The sequence below is a fragment of the Triticum aestivum genome, chromosome 6D (assembly GCF_018294505.1).
Source record: "Triticum aestivum cultivar Chinese Spring chromosome 6D, IWGSC CS RefSeq v2.1, whole genome shotgun sequence".
In the NCBI taxonomy this organism is placed as follows: domain Eukaryota; kingdom Viridiplantae; phylum Streptophyta; class Magnoliopsida; order Poales; family Poaceae; genus Triticum; species Triticum aestivum.
The window spans coordinates 338552058-338570807 of record NC_057811.1 but is presented as its reverse complement, the minus strand read 5'-3'; positions in this window follow the sequence as shown (position 1 = coordinate 338570807).

Here is an 18750-nt window from a genome sequence, read left to right as displayed (position 1 = left end):
GGTCCAGATGCACTTTCCCAGGGAGATGTCCACCAACAACACTGCAGAGTACGAGGGGCTGCTTGCTGGTCTCAGGATCGCGGCGGACCTCGGGGTTAAGAAGCTCATCATCAGGGGTGACTCGCAGCTTGTTGTTAGACAGGTGAACAAGGATTACCAGAGCCCGTTGATGAAGGCTTACTTAGATGAGGTGAGGAAGCTGGAGGAGCGCTTTGACGGTATCCAAGCGGAGCACGTCCCCTGAGTGGAGAACGACATCGCCAATTACCTGTCAAAGCGTGCTGCATTCAAGCTACCTGTGGAACCAGGTACCTTCTTGCTCCGGTTAACTCAACCATCCGTCGAACCATCAACATGGCAGAACAAGCGGAGGAAGTCAGGTCCCGGCAAGTACTTTCCTACCGAGCCCCCTGGGGCCGCCGGCAAGGGTGCTGCCGCTGGCACTGAGCCTGCCAAAGGGCAACTGGCTCCGGCAGGGCGTCAAGCCCTGGCCATGGAGACAGCGGCGCCCATGGCTGAGGAAATGCCTTTGGTCCTTGCCGTCGAGCCCCAGGCTCCGGCGTTGGCGCAACATACTGTCTGATTCCTCCAAACAGGGGAACTTCCTGAGGAGCAGGAAGAAGCGGAAAAAGTAGCCCGCCGGTCTGCCCTATATCAGTTCGTCGACGACGTCCTGTACAGGAGAAGGACAAACGGCGTGAAATTAAGGTGCATCCCCCGGGAGGAAGGACTGGAGCTGTTGGCAGAGATACATGGAGGCATATGTGGCTCCCACATAGGGTCGAGGGCCCTTGCCGGGAAGGCGTTCCGGCAAGGTTTCTTATGGCCCACCGCCCTCCAGGATGCGACGACACTAGTAACCAAGTGTGAAGCGTGCCAGTTCCATTCAAAGAGACTTCATCAACCAGCTCAAGCCCTTCAAACAATCCCTCTCTCCTGGCCATTCTCGGTCTGGGGGCTCGACATACTGGGCCCCTTCCCCCATGCTGTCGGGGGCTTTGAGTACTTGTACGTTGCGATCGACAAGTTCACAAAGTGGCCGGAAGTGGAAGCAGTGAGAAAGGTGACTGCTCAGTCAGCTGTCAAGTTTTTCAAGGGACTGGTCTGCCATTTTGGTGTGCCGAACAGAGTCATCACCGACAACGACGCGCAGTTCACAAGCCACACCTTCATGCAATACATTCAAGACCTCGGCAGCAAGGTCTGTTTTGCTTCCGTGGCACACCCCCGGAGCAACGGCCAAGCCGAGAGGGCGAATGCTAAAGTGTTGCGAGGCCTAAGAACAAAGACTTTTGACAAGCTGCGCAAGAGCGAAAGGCGCTGGATTGATGAACTGCCGGCGGTTCTTTGGTCGATCAGGACGACGCCAAATCGAGCCACCGGCCAGACACCTTTTGCCCAGGGCAGAAGCAGTTCTCCCCACGGAACTCATATATGGGTCACCTCTAGTGCTCGCTTATGGTGAGCTTGAGCAAGAGCAGTTGCACCAAGATGACGCGACGCTCCTTGAGGAAGATCGTCTTTGGGCGGTTGTGGGAGCAGCACGCTATCAGCAAGCCTTGCGCCGCTACCATAGCCACAAGGTTCATGCCCGAAGCTTTGAGGAAGGCGACCTTGTTCTTCGGCGCGTTCAGTAGGCCAAGAATTCCAACAAGTTGACGCCAAAGTGGGAAGGCCCTTATCGGGTAATACGAGTCACCAGGCCTGGCGCAGTCTGCCTGGAGACCGAAGATGCCGTCCCAGTGAGCAACTCCTGGAACATCGAGCATCTTCGCAAGTTTTACCCATAAGGCGCGGCTTGTCGGGCCCCCCGGCAAGCCACCTTTTGGACAAGCTTTGCCGGCAAGGCATGTAACCCTTCGTACAAAGCCAGGCGCAGACCCTGAGCATAAATAAATGAAGCGCTGGCGCCCTAAGTTATAGCATGCATGCTAGGTCGAGTCTCTTCCTTGGTTAGGGTTGATAGTGCTTAGCGGCGACTAACCCCTAGCCTAGAGGTCGAGTGCGCGTCTCTCTGTTTCTTTCCTGTCCTCTTTTGGTTCGCAGGGCACATGAGCACTTCTGCTGAGCTACTTGGAAGAAAGGGCACGGACCGGCGTCCCAACCCCGGCAAACCAAAGTTGCCGGGGGCCTGCAAGTACAAGGATCCAACCGCGGCAAGATGAGGTTGCCGGGGGCTGCAGATCCAGATAAGTCTTTTCTCCTCTGTCATGCATTTCACTATGAAACTGGGATATGTGGAACCTCGTTTTATTTCTAGGCCACCGTGCTCCCCTTCTCTATACCCAAGTATTATCTCCTGGGCCCGGATTTGGTTGTAGTCGCGGCGGTAAGGAAATAGAATGAGGAGCCTAAGCCCGCCTCATCCCTGCCTTCGCCAAGGGCGCGAGAATGGTCGAGGAAGTGGGGGGACGGCAAGGCCTGTTGCCGGGTGGAAGACGTTTATCTTAAATAGTAACAAGGATTCGCTCCTTGTCGTGGGTTCCATCCACGAACGAAAACCCCCGGCAAACACCCCCTTTTTCATTAAAAACATCCCGTACAGGTACAGTTCATACGAAATGAAAAACATGAACAAGGGGGATTACAAGCTTTAAATTTAAACAAGGCCCGAAGGCTTACAGATTAAAAAAGAGATGAGGTGCCCGTAGTCCCTTTCTTGTCCCTCTCCTCAGGAGGCAGGTCAAGGAGGTGAAAAGGAAAAAGGGGCGCCTAGGCGAGCTACGAGCAGCAGAAAGCACCAAGAGAACACCTCGGTGGCCGCCCACGGATGGGCCGGTGATGACGGTGCCGGGAAAGGAGCTGCAAGACGAGGCGGCAGGACCGGCAATACGCGATGAAGGCGTCGGTGCCCGCGTACTCCAAGTTGACGGCCTTGCCGCCCGGCCTCTTCCTCTTCTACAGCCCCCCGACGCCAGCCGCCCAAGGAGACAACCCCTAGAAGTTCAAGGAGCCGGCCCCTCCCCCGGCAAAACTCTGCCGGAGGAGCGGCCAGGTGCAGATGCTGCTGCTGCCGCACCCGCCCAGGCGCGGGGCGTCCGATGCCTATTTGGACTCATCTCCGTCATCTGCCCCGCTGTCCTCCTCATCGCTTTCGCTCGAGGAAGAGCTTCCGTCGTCGGAATCTCCGTCGGAGGAGCTCTCCACGCAGCACTTCAGGCGAGTCCCGCTCATGTGCAATCTGAGGGATTGGGGCGGGTCACGCTCCATCTCCCGAGCAAACGGGGCAGGAAGACGAAGACGGCCACACGGAGGCCGGCACAGCCTGATGAAGAACTCGCGGGGCTGGTCTCCGACATGGCCTTCCATCGGAAAAGGCGTCATTGGCGAGGGCGAAGCCGGCGCGCCGCCCCGTCCTCCTCTTCCCCGAGCACCACGACCTCTACCCCGGCCTCGCCCCCTCCCCCTTCCCCTCGCGGCCGGCTCCACCACCACAGGCTCAGGGGGAGGAGGGACGCGTTGTCGAGCGGCGACCCTCGCCGCCACCGTCGAGGGACCGGGATTCCCTTTCTCCATGGCGAGCGAAAGGAAGAAGCAGAAGCGGGAGGAGATAGATGACAGAAGAGTGCGGGATGCCATCCCCCCCTTTCCCCCTCTTTATAGAGGGGCGGGGTCGGGGCTCGGCCGCCCCGCTCGGCCAATCCAGCCACCAGGGGCGCAGGGAATCGAGACCGACCCGCTGCCCCAATCAGCGACGGCCCAGTTTCCCGCCTCCACCGCTTGCTACCCCAAGCGCATGAAGGACGCGTGGCGAACGTGCAGAATCAAGGGGACGGGTGAAGCGGCCTCTCCCCGCCCCGTGATCGGGGGAGGGGGGTGGACGCCTTGAAGACCTTTCGGTCTCTTGTGTTCCGAGGCCATGTCTGTACATGCTAGGCTCGTCAAGTCAACCTAAGTGTTTCGCATGTGTAAATCTGGCTTACACTCGTTGTATGCGAACGTTAGAATCTATCACACCCGATCATCACATGGTGCTTTGAAACAATGAACCTTCTCAACGGTGCACAGTTAGGGGGAACACTTTCTTGAAATTTTAGTGAGGGATCATCTTATTTATGCTACCGTCGTTCTATGCAAATAAGATGTAAACATGACAAACATCACATGCAAATCATAAAGTGACATGATATGGCCAGTATCATCTTGCGCCTTTTGATCTCCATCTTCGAGGCGCGGCATGATCACCTTCGTCACCGGCATGACACCATGATCTCCATCATCATGATCTCCATCATCGTGTCTTCATGAAGTTGTCTCGCCAACTATTACTTCTACTACTATGGCTAACGGTTAGCAATAAAGTAAAGTAATTACATGGCATTTTTCATTGACATGCAGGTCATACAATAAATTAAGACAACTCCTATGGCTCTTGCCGGTTGTCATACTCATCGACATACAAGTCGTGATTCCTATTACAAGAACATGATCAATCTCATACATCACATATATCATTCATCACATCCTTTTGGCCATATCACATCACATAGCATACCCTGCAAAAACAAGTTAGACGTCCTCTAATTGTTGTTGCATGTTTTACGTGGCTGCTATGGGTTTCTAGCAAGAACGTTTCTTACCTACGCAAAAGCTACAACGGTGATATGCCAATTGCTATTTACCCTTCATAAGGACCCTTTTCATCAAAACCGATCCGACTAAAGTGGGAGAGACTGGCACCCGCTAGCCACCTTATGCAACAAGTGCATGTCAGTCGGTGGAACCTGTCTCACGTAAGTGTACGTGTAAGGTCGGTCCGGGCCGCTTCATCCCACGATGCCGCCAAATCAAGATAAGACTAGTAACGGTAAGCATATTGAACAAACCAACGCCCACAACTACTTGTGTTCTACTCGTGCAAAGAATCTACGCATAGACCTAGCTCATGATGCCACTGTTGGGGAACGTAGCAATAATTCAAAAGTTTCCTACGTGTCACCAAGATCAATCTAGGAGATGCTAGCAACGAGAGAGAGGGAGTGCATCTTCATACCCTTGAAGATCGCTAAGCGGAAGCGTTACAAGAACGCGGTTGATGGAGTCGTACTCGCGGCGATTCAAACCGCGGAAGATCCGATCTAGCGCCGAACGGATGGCGCCTCCGCGTTCAACACACGTACAGCCCGGGGATGTCTCCTCCTTCTTGATCCAGCAAGGGGAGAGGAGAAGTTGAGGGAGAACTCCAGCAGCACGACGACGTGGTGGCGATGGAGCTCGTGGTTCTCCGGCAGAGCTTCGCTAAGCACTACAGAGGAGGAGGAGAGGGCTGCGCCAGGCTAGGGGTGCGGCTGCCCTCTCTCTCCCTCACTATATATAGGTGGAAGGGGGGTGGAGGAGGCGCCCTAGGGTTCCCTAGGGGAGGGGCGGCGGCCACAGGGGAAACCCTAGATGGGTTTGGGCGCCCCCACCCCTGGGAAACTTGCCCCCCAAGCCGGGAGGGGTGGTTGCCCTAGGGGAGGCGCCCCCACCTCTCCATGTTATGTGAGAGGGGTTGGGAGGAGGGCGCAGCCCCTTAGTGGGCTGGTGTGCCCCCTCCCCTTGGCCCATAAGGCCCCCCAACGCTTGCCGGGGCCTCCGAAACACCTTTCGGTCACGCTGGTCGTCACCCGGTACTCCCAGAACAATTCTGGACTCCAATACCCTTCGTCCAATATATCGATCTTCACCTCCGGACCACTCCGGAGTTCCTCGTCACGTCAAGGATCTCATCCGGGACTCCGAACAACCTTCGGTAACCACATACTATTTCCCATAACAACTCTAGCGTCACTGAACCTTAAGTGTGTAGACCCTACGGGTTCGGGAACCATGCAGACATGACCGAGACACCTCTCCGGCCATTAACCAATAGCGGGATATGGATACCCATATTGGCTCCCACATGTTCCACGATGATCTCATCGGATGAACCACGATGTCGGGGATTCAATCAATCCCGTATACAATTCCCTTTGTCTATCGGTATGTTACTTGCCCGAGATTCGATTGTCGGTATCCCAATACCTCGTTCAATCTCGTTACCGGCAAGTCTCTTTACTCGTTCCGTAACGCATGATCCCGTGGCTAACTCATTAGTCACATTGAGCTCATTATGATGATGCATTACCGAGTGGGCCCAGAGATACCTCTCCGTCATGCGGAGTGACAAATCCCAGTCTCGATTCGTGCCAACCCAACAAACACTTTTGGAGATACCTGTAGTGCACCTTTATAGCCACCCAGTTACGTTGTGACGTTTGGTACACCCAAAGCATTCCTACGGTATCTGGGAGTTGCACAATCTCATGGTCCAAGGAAACGATACTTGACATTAGAAAAGCTCTTAGCAAACAAACTACACGATCTTGTGCTATGCTTAGGATTGGGTCTTGTCCATCACATCATTCTCCTAATGATGTGATCCTGTTATGAATGAGATCCAATGTCCATGGTCAGGAAACCATAACCATCTATTGATCAACGAGCTAGTCAACTAGAGGCTTACTAGGGACATGTTGTGGTCTATGTATTCACACATGTATTACGGTTTCCAGTTAATACAATTATAGCATGAACAATAGACAATTATCATGAACAAGGAAATATAATAATAACCATTTTATTATTGCCTCTAGGGCATATTTCCAACAGGAAGCGCAGCGCGCGAAAAGTCTCACCGCGGTAAAAACCACCCCGTCTGCCCGCGCAACGTTTTGGGCCTGGCCCAACAACGTGTCGCGCTTATGTGTGGCCTAGGCCCGGGGGCTCCTGTTAGTGTACAAAAGAAGGGGCGCGCCTTTGTACCCCTTTACCTGTGCATGGGCAGTCGGAGCCGCGCCCACGGTCACACCAATCAGAACAAGGGAGGAGAACCGAGGTAAAACCGAAGCCCAAGACAGCCAAAGCAACGCCAAGACCAAGACCACAAAGAATAGAGGGGCGGAGCAGTTTTCCCCCGACAAGACCCTTGCCGGGGGCGGCCTCAGCAGCCCCGGCAAGACCCTTGCTAGGGCAGCACGCCCAAACACCAACGGAGCGAGCCACCCTTGAGCCCACGTCCCCTAACGCCATCAACCACGTTGGGCCAGGGCTCGGGAGGCACCCCTGTGGTGGCATGCAGATCCTTGTGAAGACAAGGAATATTCAAGATCAGATGAGGATTAGAAGACGACGATCCTCGGCAAGATCCTTGCCGAGGAAGGCCACCAGACCCCCGGCAAGGTCCCTGTCGGGGACGACAGCGCGCCACGGCAAGACCCTTGCCGGGCAACCCGGCAAGGCCCTCGCCAAGGACGCCAGCAGGGCCACTGCCAGGCCCGCACCAACCAAGTCTCCGCCACCGTTCACATACAGCTGCCAACTCAACCAATTGAGCAGGCACCTGTGTGGCAACATGCAGCTCCCGGGCCAACTCATCAAGCGCCTGTGTGGCGGCATGCAGATCTTCGTAGGGGCTCCACTACCGCGCCACCTCAGCTGCCTGCCTGCCTACATGGCGCCGCACGCATCGCTGGCCAGGGCACGTGTCGAAGCGAGGATGAGCGGCGACGGACGGGACGGGCCTCGCCCCCGTCCCCGATAAAGCTAGGGGACACCTCAGCAGCACATTAAATGTGTCTTGTCCTATAATACGAGCGATAAGCTCGCAATACTGTACGCCTTTCCACCTCCTGTATGCCACTGTGGCAGCCCCTTTCGACTATAAAAGGAGGCCCATGGCATACTGGAAGAGGATTCGGCTCTTTGGGACTGTGCACCCCACCATAGCTAGTTCGAGAGCTCAAGAACTCTCTGAAATACACCCACCAAAGCAGGACTAGGGTTTTACGCATCTTCGCGGCCCGAACCTGGGTAAACGACCCTTGTGCCGATTACTAATCCTGCTCTTCTCGCAACCCCGCGCCCGGCAACCGTAGTAGGGATTCTTGTGATCCCATAGGTGTCGTTTCGCACCAACAACCTTTCTCTCCTTTTTTTATTTCCTCACATGGGACAATGCTCTAATAATGAAGATCATCGCACTTCTGTTTACTTACAACTCAAAAATTACAACTCGATACTAGAACAAAATATGACTCTCTATGCGTGCCTCCGGCGGTGTACTGGGATGTGCAATGAATCAAGAGTGACATGTATGAAAAAAATTAAGAATGGTGGCTTTGCCACAAGTACGATGTCAACTACGTGATCATGCAAGGCAATATGACAATGGTGGAGCGTGTCATAATAAACGGAACAGTGGAAAGTTGCATGGCAATATATCTCGGAATGGCTATGGAAATGCCATAATAGGTAGGTATAGTGGCTGTTTTGAGGAAGGTAAATGGTGGGTTTATGGTACCGGCGAAAGTTGTGCGGTACTAGAGAGGCTAGCAATGGTGGAAGGGTGAGAGTGCATATAATCCATGGACTCAACATTAGTCATAAAGAACTCACATACTTATTGCAAAAATCTACAAGTCATCAAAAACCAAGCACTACGCACATGCTCCTAGGGGGATAGATTGGTAGGAAAATACCATCGCTCGTCGCCGACCGCCACTCGTAAGGAAGACAATCAAAGAAACACCTCATGCTTCAAATTTGTTACACAACGGGTACCATACGTGCATGCTACGGGACTTGCAAACCTCAACACAAGTATTTCTCAAATTCACAATTAATCTACTAGCATGACTCTAATATCACCATCCTCATGTCTCAAAACAGTCATCAAGCATCAAACTTCTCATAGCATTCAACGAACTTTTTGTGAAAGTTTTTTTTATACCCATCTTGGATGCCCATCATATTAGGACTAATTTTATAGCCAAAGCAAATTACCATGCTGTTTTAAAAGACTCTCAAAATAATATAAGTGAAGCATGAGAGATCAATAATTTCTATAAAATAAAATCACCACCGTGCTCTAAAAGATATAAGTGAAGCACTAGAGCAAAATTATCTAGCTCAAAAGATATAAGTGAAGCACATAGAGTATTCTAATAAATTCCGATTCATGCGTGTCTCTCCCAAAATGTGTGTACAACAAGTATGATTGTGGTAAACTAAAAAGCAAAGACTCAAATCATACAATACGCCCAAGCAAAACACATATCATGTGGTGAATAAAAATATAGCATCAAGTAAAGTTACCGATAGACGAAGACGAAAGAGGGGATGCCTTCCGGGGCATCCCCAAGCTTAGGCTTTTGGTTGTCCTTGAATTTTACCTTGGGGTGCCTTGGGCATCCCCAAGCTTAGGCTCTTGCCACTCCTTATTCCAAAATCCATCAAATCTTTACCCAAAAACTTGAAAACTTCACAACACAAAACTCAACAGAAAATCTCATGAGCTCCGTTAGTATAAGAAAATAAACCACCACTTTAACATACTGTAATGAACTCATTCTTTATTTATATTGGTGTTAAACCTACTGTATTCCAACTTCTCTATGGTTCATACCCCCCGATACTACTCATAGATTCATCACAATAAGCAAACAACGCACGAAAAACAGAATCTGTCAAAACAGAACAGTCTGTAGCAATCTGACTAAATCAAATACTTCTGGAACTCCAAAAATTCTGAAATAAATTGGTGGACGTGAGGAATTTTCTATTAATCATCTGCAAAAATAATCAACCTAAAAGCACTCTCCAGTAAAAAATGGCAGCTAATCTCGTGAGCGCAAAAGTTTCTGTTTTTTACAGCAAGATCGCAAAGACTTCACCCAAGTCTTCCTAAAGGTTCTACTTGGCACAAACACTAATTAAAACATAAAACCACATCTAAACAGAAGCTAGATGAATTATTTATTATTAAACAAGAGCAAAAAGCAAAGAACAAAAATAAAATTGGGTTGCCTCCCAACAAGCGCTATCGTTTAACGCCCCTAGCTAGGCAGTGATAATTTTAATGATGCTCACATGAAAGACAAGAATTGAAGCGCAAAGAGAGCATCATGAAACACATGACAAACACATCTAAGTCTAACATACTTCATATGCATAGTCATCTTATAGGCAAACGAATTATCATAGCAAGCAAAAACTAGCATATGCAAGTAAGTGGAAAGAAACAATAGCAATCTCAACATAACGAGAGGTAATTTTGTAACATGAAAATTTCTACAACCATATTTTCCTCTCTCATAATAATGACATGTAGGATCATAAGCAAATTCAACAATATAGCTATCACAAAACATATTCTTAACACGATCCACATGTATGCAAAGTTGACACTCTTCCAAAATAGTGGGATTAACATTAACTAAAGTCATGACCTCTCCAAACCCACTTTTATCAAAAACTTCATAAGATTGAACATTCTCCATATATGTGGGATCTAAAGTTGACACTCTTCCAAACCCACTTTCAATATTATTGCAAACATTATTACCAATCTCATATTCATCATGAGGCTTAAATAAATTTTCAAGATCATAAGAAGAATCACCCCAATCATGATTATTGCAACAAGTACAAGATATAGGAAAACTAGCATCCCCAAGCTTAGGGTTTTGCATATTATTAGCACAACTGACATTAATAGAATTTATAATACCATTATTGAAATCATGCTTTTTATTCAAAGATCTACCGTGAATCACTTGGTTCATCATAATTGGATCTCTTAAAAAGATTGGCAAGTGGATGAGGATCCATAATCTTTTAGCAAGCAAAGATGCTAGCAAAAAGAAGCCACATGGTAGCAAAAGATCGAACGGAAGAGGGGCGAAGAAAAGGCGAAGGTTTTCGAAAATCGTTTTAGAAGTGGGAGAGAGGAAAACGAGAGGTGAATGGCAAATAATGTAATGCGAGGGAGAAGAGTTTATGATGGGTACTTGGTATGTCTTGACTTGGCGTAGATTTCCCGGGCAACGACGCCAGAAATTGGCAAGTTGACGGGAGATCAAATCTTGACTTGACTTGGCGTAAACCTCCCCGGCAACGGCGCCAGAAATCCTTCTTGCTACCTCTTGAGCATGCGTTGGTTTTCCCTTGAAGAGGAAAGGGTGATGCAGCAAAGTAGCGTAAGTATTTCCCTCAGTTTTTGAGAACCAAGGTATCAATCCAGTAGGAGACAACGCACAAGTCACCTAGTACCTGCACAAACAATCAAGAACCTTGCAACCAACGCGACAAAGGGGTTGTAAATCCCTTCACGGCCACTCGCAAAAGTGAGATCTAATATAGATAGTAAAGTAAATATTTTTGGTATCTTTGTTGTATAGATTGGAAAGTAAAGATTGCAAAATAGTAAAAGAGATGCGAAGTAAATAAAAGAGATGAAATATAATAAGAAAGAGACCCGGGGGCCATAGGTTTCACTAGTGGCTTCTCTCAAGATAGCATGTATTACGGTGGGTGAACAAATTACTGCCGAGCAATTGATAGAAGAGCGCATAGTTATGAAGTTATATAAGGCAATGATCATGAATATAGGCATCACGTCCGTGTCAAGTAGACCGAAACGATTCTGCATTTACTACTATTACTCCATACATCGACCGCTATCTAGCATGCATCTAGAGTATTATGTTTATAAGAACAGAGTAACGCATTAGGCAAGATGACATGATGTAGAGGGATAAACTCAAGCAATATGATATAAACCCCATCTTTTTATCCTCGATGGCAACAATACAATACGTGCCTTGCTGACCCTACTGTCACTGGGAAACGACACCGCAAGATTGAACCCAAAGCTAAGCACTTCTCCCATTGCAAGAAAGATCAATCTAGTAGGCCAAACTAAACTGATAATTCGAAGAGACTTGCAGAGATATCAAATCATGCATATAAGAATTCGGAGAAGAACCAAATAATATTCATAGATAATCAAGTTCATAAATCCACAATTCATCGGATCTCGGCAAACACACCGCAAAAGAGTATTACATCCAATAGATCTCCAAGAACATCGAGGAGAACTTTGTATTGAGAATCAAAGAGAGAGAAGAAGCCATCTAGCTAATAACTATGGAGCTGAAGGTCTGTGGTAAACTACTCACGCTTCATCGGAGAGGCTATGGTGTTGATGTAGAAGCCCTCCGTGATTGATTCCCCCTCCGGCGGATCGCCGGAAAAGGCCCCAAGATGGGATCTCACGGGTACAGAAGGTTGCAGCGGTGGAAAAGTGGTTTTCGTGGCTCCCCCTGATGTTTTAGGGTATAAGAGTATATATAGGCGAAAGAAGTACGTCGGTGGAGCTACGAGGGGCCCACGAGGGTGGGGGGCACGCCTACCCCCTGGGCGCGCCCTCCTGCCTCGTGGCGTTCCAGACTTCAACTCCAAGTCATCTGGACTGCTTTCGGTCCAAGAAAGATCATCGCGAAGGTTTTATTCCATTTGGATTCCGTTTGATATTCCTTTTCTGCGAAACACTAAAATAGACAAAAAAACAGAAACTGGCACTGGGCCTCCGGTTAATAGGTTAGTCCCAAAAATAATATAAAAGAGCATATTAAAGCCCATTAAACATCCAAAATAGATAATATAATAGCATGGAACAATAAAAAATTATAGATATGTTGGAGACGTATCAACCTCTTGGAAATATGAGTTGCCATCCTCTCCTCTCAGTAGGTGTAGAGCACCATGTCCCATCTTGCTTCCTCAATCTCTGAATAAAGTCCCTCCTAGCCCTCCACACCGCTCTTCGACGTAGATATTTTGTACCCTTTCTCCTTCTTTCAACCATGTGACACGATCTTGGTAACCAAAGTATCTCCTCTCTATACAATAGTTCATCTAGTTGATTCATTCCCTCTCTGATTCTAAGCCGGTCCACACTATGCATTTGTAGTGATTCTAACTCAGATCAAAGTTTTTCAATGTCACAAAGAATGTTGCCAATGTTCTTCACACTCCATCCTTCCAACTATCGCATCACATCCTTCAGCGAAACATACACTGAACCAAGGACACCTGCCGATTTTCCCCTATGGCATGCCTCCAGGATGACCGTTGCGAGGGCGGGATCCCACTCCCACATAATTTCATACCTTGATGACCGATGGTTCTTTACACGTCCTTCCTTGGCTATGAGTTGCACCACCACAGGGCTGTGGTCAAAACATAATGTCACCAAGTGTAACACCCGCGTAGCCAGGAATAGACCCCTCTGATACGTCTCCGTCACCTATCATTTTTGATTGGTTCATGCCAATATTATACAACTTTCACATATTTTTGGCAACTTTTTATATGATTTATTGGACTAACCTATTGATCCAGTCCCAGTGCCAGTTCCTATTTTTTGCATGTTTTTGTATCGCAGAAAATCCATATCAAACAAAGTCCAAATGCAATAATTTTTTTACGGAGAATTATTTTGGAATATATGTGATTTTTGGGAGTTGGAATCACCGCAAATGGAGGCCCACACAGCCCACAAGACACTAGGGCGCGCCAGAGGACCCTGGCGCCTGGTGGTGGGTTGTGCCCTCCTCGAACATCGGTTGGAGCTCTACTTCGGGTGCAAGGAAGGTTATATTAGGAAAAAAATCGTGTTAAAATCTCAGCGCAATCGGAGTTACGGACCTCCCGGAATATAAGAAACGGTTTTCAGCCAGATCTGGAGAACGCGAAACAGAAGAGAATAGAGAGGGAGATTGAAAGGATCGAGAAGAGGTGTATAGAGGGGGGGGGGTGATTAGACCATCAACAAAGAAAAGTAGCAGTTTTAATTTCTTCAAGTTAAGGTGGAATTTTAGCACAAGTTTAAACATTCACAATACATTGGAGACACGGAGAGTTTTGGCGTGGTTCCGATAGGTGGTGCTATCGTACATCCACGTTGATGGAGACTTCAACCCACGAAGGGTAATGGTTGCACGAGTCCATGGAGGGCTCCACCCACGAAGGGTCCACGAAGAAGCAACCTTGTCTATCCCACCATGGCAATCGCCCATGAAGGACTTGCCTCACTAGGGTAGATCTTCACGAAGTAGGCGATCTCCTTGCCTGTACAAACTCCTTGGTTCAACTCCACAATCTTGTCGGAGGCTCCCAAGTACACCTAACCAATCTAGGAGACACCACTCTCCAAAAGGTAATAGATGGTGTGTTGATGATGAACTCCTAGCTCTTGTGCTTCAAATGATAGTCTCCCCAACACTCAACTCTCTCTCACAGATTTGGATTTGGTGGAAAGATGATTTGAGTGGAAAGCAACTTGGGGAAGGCTAGAGATCAAGATTCTTGTGGTTGGAATGGAATATCTTGGTCTCAACACATGAGTAGGTGGTTCTCTCTCAGAAAATGAATGCTGGAAGTGTAGGCACGTTCTGATGGCTCTCCTCACGAATGAAGGAAGGGTGGAGGGGTATATATAGCCTCCACACAAAATCTAGCCGTTACACACAATTCACCAAACTCTGTCGGACCGAATCATGAATCTCGGTCAGACCGATTTAGTTCAAAATGTGAACGTTAGAGTTTTCGGTGGGACTGATATAATCAACTCGGTGGGACCGATGTGCTAGGGTTAGGGTAAAACCTCAACTTGGTTTGACCGATTACACAAACTCGGTGGGACCGATTTTGGTAATAAGCTAAACAGAGAGTTGGTCAGGCAAACTCGGTGGGACTGATTGCTTATCCCGGTGGGACCGAAATAATTGTAACAGGTAACAGAGAGTTTGCAAGCCCATCTCGGTGAGACCGAGATCCCATCGGTGAGACCGAACTGATTAGGGTTTCTGGCAGTGGCTATGTCTAATGAACTCGATGGCGCCGGATAGATCAAATCGGTGGGGCCGAGTTTGACTTTTGGTTTGGGACATATGTGGAAATGAGAAAGTGATTGAGGGCTTTGGAGCATATCACTAAGCACTTTGAGCAAGCAAGCCATTAAGCAACACCTTATCCCCTTTTAATAGTATTGGCTTTTCCTATGGACTCAATGTGATCTTGGATCACTAAAATGAAAATGTAGAGTCTTGAGCTTTAGAGCTTTTGCCAATCCTTTGTCCTTAGCATCTTGCAGGGGTTCCACATCCTCTTGTCCATGCCACTCCACTGTTGAACTCATCTGAAATATACTAGATAAAGGTATTAGTCCAACAAGAGATATGTCGACATTAATTACCAAAATCACCCAGGGAGCACTTGTGCTTTCAATCCCCTCTTTTTGGTAATTGGTGACAACATACATCAAAGCTTTTAGATAAGGATATAATGTATAGGAAGTAAAGCTTTGGAAAGACATGTAACATGCATAGGCTCCCCCTACATGTATGCAATCATGTAAATATGGAATATAAGAGCATGTGAATGCATAAGCATGACAGAGCAAGCAATGAGTAACATGTATCTTGGCTATATGCATCACAACAAATGGTGTGAATATAGGAATTGTACCTTCATGTTCATGAGTCCTTCTTGCAAACAATCTGTACATCAGCAAGAGATCATCATGCACATGAGTGTGATGCATATACTTACCTTGTGTTCTTGAGCTGGCTTTGGAAGAGATGACCCTGAGTAAACAAGGTTAGATAACACAGGAACATACACTAGATAGAGCAAGAATAGGGAACCACAAGAGTACCAAGATTGGGATGACATGTAGAGAGTGAGTACTAGGTACTCTATTGGATATAGACATGTCCCCCAAAAGGTAAAGATATGCAATAAATTCAAAGATTTCCTTCCCTAGGATGTCTTTCTCCCCCTGAATCTTATATGGGATACTGGGAGAAGGTAGGGAAAATGAATCAGAGCAAAACAAGAAAACCAGCACAAAACAATCATAACACATACTAACATGTCTTTCCCCTCTTAAAGACATGTGACTTCTCTCCTCTTGAATACCAAGCATCTGGGGCTCTATCCCTTTGATGTGATTAAGCACTCTCCCACTTTGATGTGATTAAGCTTTGATGTGATCTCTCTCTCCCCCTTTGACATCAATTTCCAAGAAGGGACCTTCTGGAGTGTGAGTCAACTAGGTTTGGTCCTTGAGTCACATGACAAAGCAGCATGTTGAATGTGATGCAGGTAGAGGACAAGAATCATTGAGTGGAGCTGGAACAAATATGTAGACTGCAAATGGCAAAGTGTCTCCTCAGCATTGAAACCGGTAACACCGAGTTGTTTTCTTCGGTGGCACCGAAAAGGTTCGGTTTGACCAAAAGAGACAAATCGGTGTATCCGAGTTCGACACAGAGAGAACACTTGTCATATCAGCTCACTAGGCAAATAAGATCTCACAAAGATTTGCAAGGAATTTTCTGAAGGATTTGCAATGAATTAGATGTAGGGAATGCATAACATAACAGAGAAAAGAAAAAAATCTAGATGAAGTTTTTTTAATAGAGACGGGAAACAAATATGCAAGAAACAAATGCAAGAATACAAAGAAACACTAGAGAACTTCATCTAGAATTGGTCGGCGACAAAGTCACCTATGTTAGAGTATATTGACTGAGGAGTCAAGTGAGAACACTTGATCATAGGTCATACTCATCGTTTAAGCTCAAAATGGGGTTACCATTTTTCGTTTAAGCATTTTGATGTATTCACATCTTGTTGAGTTGCTTTGACCCACGACTTGGGGTAAAGCTTCTCTAAGATGGAATAACATACCTTGGGTGGTGGTGTTGAACTTGATCATGTAGTTGAACTTGTGTGGGATGCTCAAGGTTGATGTAGCTCATCAATGATTGGGAGCACCACTTGTAGTTTGAGTTCATCTACCTACATGGATTAGTCTTGCAAGGAAGATCACTTGTGTATCCAAAACGACAATCATGAAATTGATACCAAATGAAATTTGATATAAAGTAATTGTCAAAGGATATGTGGAAAGGTTTCAGGCTTCCTTGTCTTCAACCATCATGTTGTAGAGACTTGATGATGTATAGATTGCTCAAGATGTGAGTGATTTGCAATTTCATAGATTTAGATTCATCCAAGTACCTACAAGGGTTAGATAGCATGCAAGGGTGCAAATATTTCCAAGACATATGATCATCATCATAAGAGAAATATCAAGGATTAGTTAAAGGCTCATGCCTTGCATGTATCCAAATGGAGTTTCTACTCCAAGTTTGAGGCATCAATGATGTTCAATTCACCTCTCAAACGGCAAAATACTTTCTCATCAAGCGGTTTGGTGAATATATCTGTCAATTGCTTATCGGTAGGAACATGCTTAATATCAATGTCCCCTTTAGAAACATGATCTCGAATGAAATGATGACGAACTTCAATATGCTTAGTTCGAGAATGTTGCACGGGATTATGAGCAATCTTAATAGCACTTTCATTGTCACAAAGCAATGGAACATGTTCACATAGATCCCATAATCTTTAAGAGTTTGGGTCATCCAAAGTAATTGAGCACAACATGAACCGGCGGCAATGTATTCCGCTTCGGCGGTGGATAAGGATACCAAGTTTTGTTTCTTGGAGGATCAAGACACAAGAGATCTACCAAGAAATTGATAAGTACCCTAAGTGGACTTTCTATCAACCTTGTCACCGGCATAGTCCGAATCGGAGTAGCCAAAAAGATCAAAAGATGACCTCTTAGGATACCAAATGCCAAAATTCGGTGTATGAATTAAGTATCTCACTATCCTTTTCACAGCCTTAAGATGACATTCTTTGGGGGTCACTTGATATCGTGCACACATGCACACATTAGCATAATATCGGGACGGGAGGCACATAGATATAACAATGAACCAATCATAGAGCGGTAAACCTTTTGGACAACCGGTTTGCCATCCTTAGTCAAGTCAAGATGTCCAGTAGTAGGCATGGGAGTTTTCATACCTTTGCTTTCTTGCATGTTGAACTTCTTGAATAAGTCCTTGGTATACTTTTTTTGAGAGACAAAGGTACCCTCCTTAGTTTGCTTGATTTGCAACCCAAGAAAAACTTGAGTTCACTCATCATAGACATCTCAAACTTCTCCGACGTTAGCTTCCCAAACTTTTCACTAAAATGGGGGTTAGTCGAACCAAATATGATATAATCAACATAAATTTGGCACACAAATAATTCTCCATGAACCCTTTTAGTAAAAGGAGTAGAATCAATCTTTCCAATCTCAAAGCCTTTTTCAATAAGGAACTTGGTCAAGCTTTTATACCACGCTCTAGGAGCTTGTTTAAGACCATAAAGAGCTTTGTGAAGTTTGTAAACATGGCCGGGTTTCTTAGGATTAACAAAGCCGGGAGGTTGTTTAACATAAACTTTCTCCTCAATTTCACCATTTAGAAAGAACTTATAATGTCCATTTGGTACAACATCATGGTGATTAGCATAGGCAAGTAAGATGCAGATGGACTCAAGTCTAGCAACGGGGGCATATGTCTCACCATAGTCCATACATTCGACTTGAGTGTAGCCTTGGACGAGACGTGCTTTGTTGCGAACGACTTGTCCATCTTCTTATTGCTTGTTGCAAAACACCCATTTGGTACCGATGATGTTGTGGTTGTTGTCGGGCTTCTCGACCAATGTCCACACTTGGTTTCCCTCAAAGTTGTGTAGCTCTTCATGCATGGCATTTATCCAATCCGGATCTTCCAATGCTTCTTCAACCTTCATAGGTTCAACGCTAGAGATGAATGAATAATGTTCACAAAAATTAGCCAAACGAGTTTTAGAACAAGTGATCCTCCCGGTTTGAATATCATTGAAGATCTGTTCGACGGGATGGTCTCTTGAGACTCTTGCTCGAACTCGTGAGAGCTTTTGCTTGGGTCGGGGTGGAACATCTTCTTCATCATCTTGTTCTTATTCTTGGCCTTCTTCATTGTTGACATT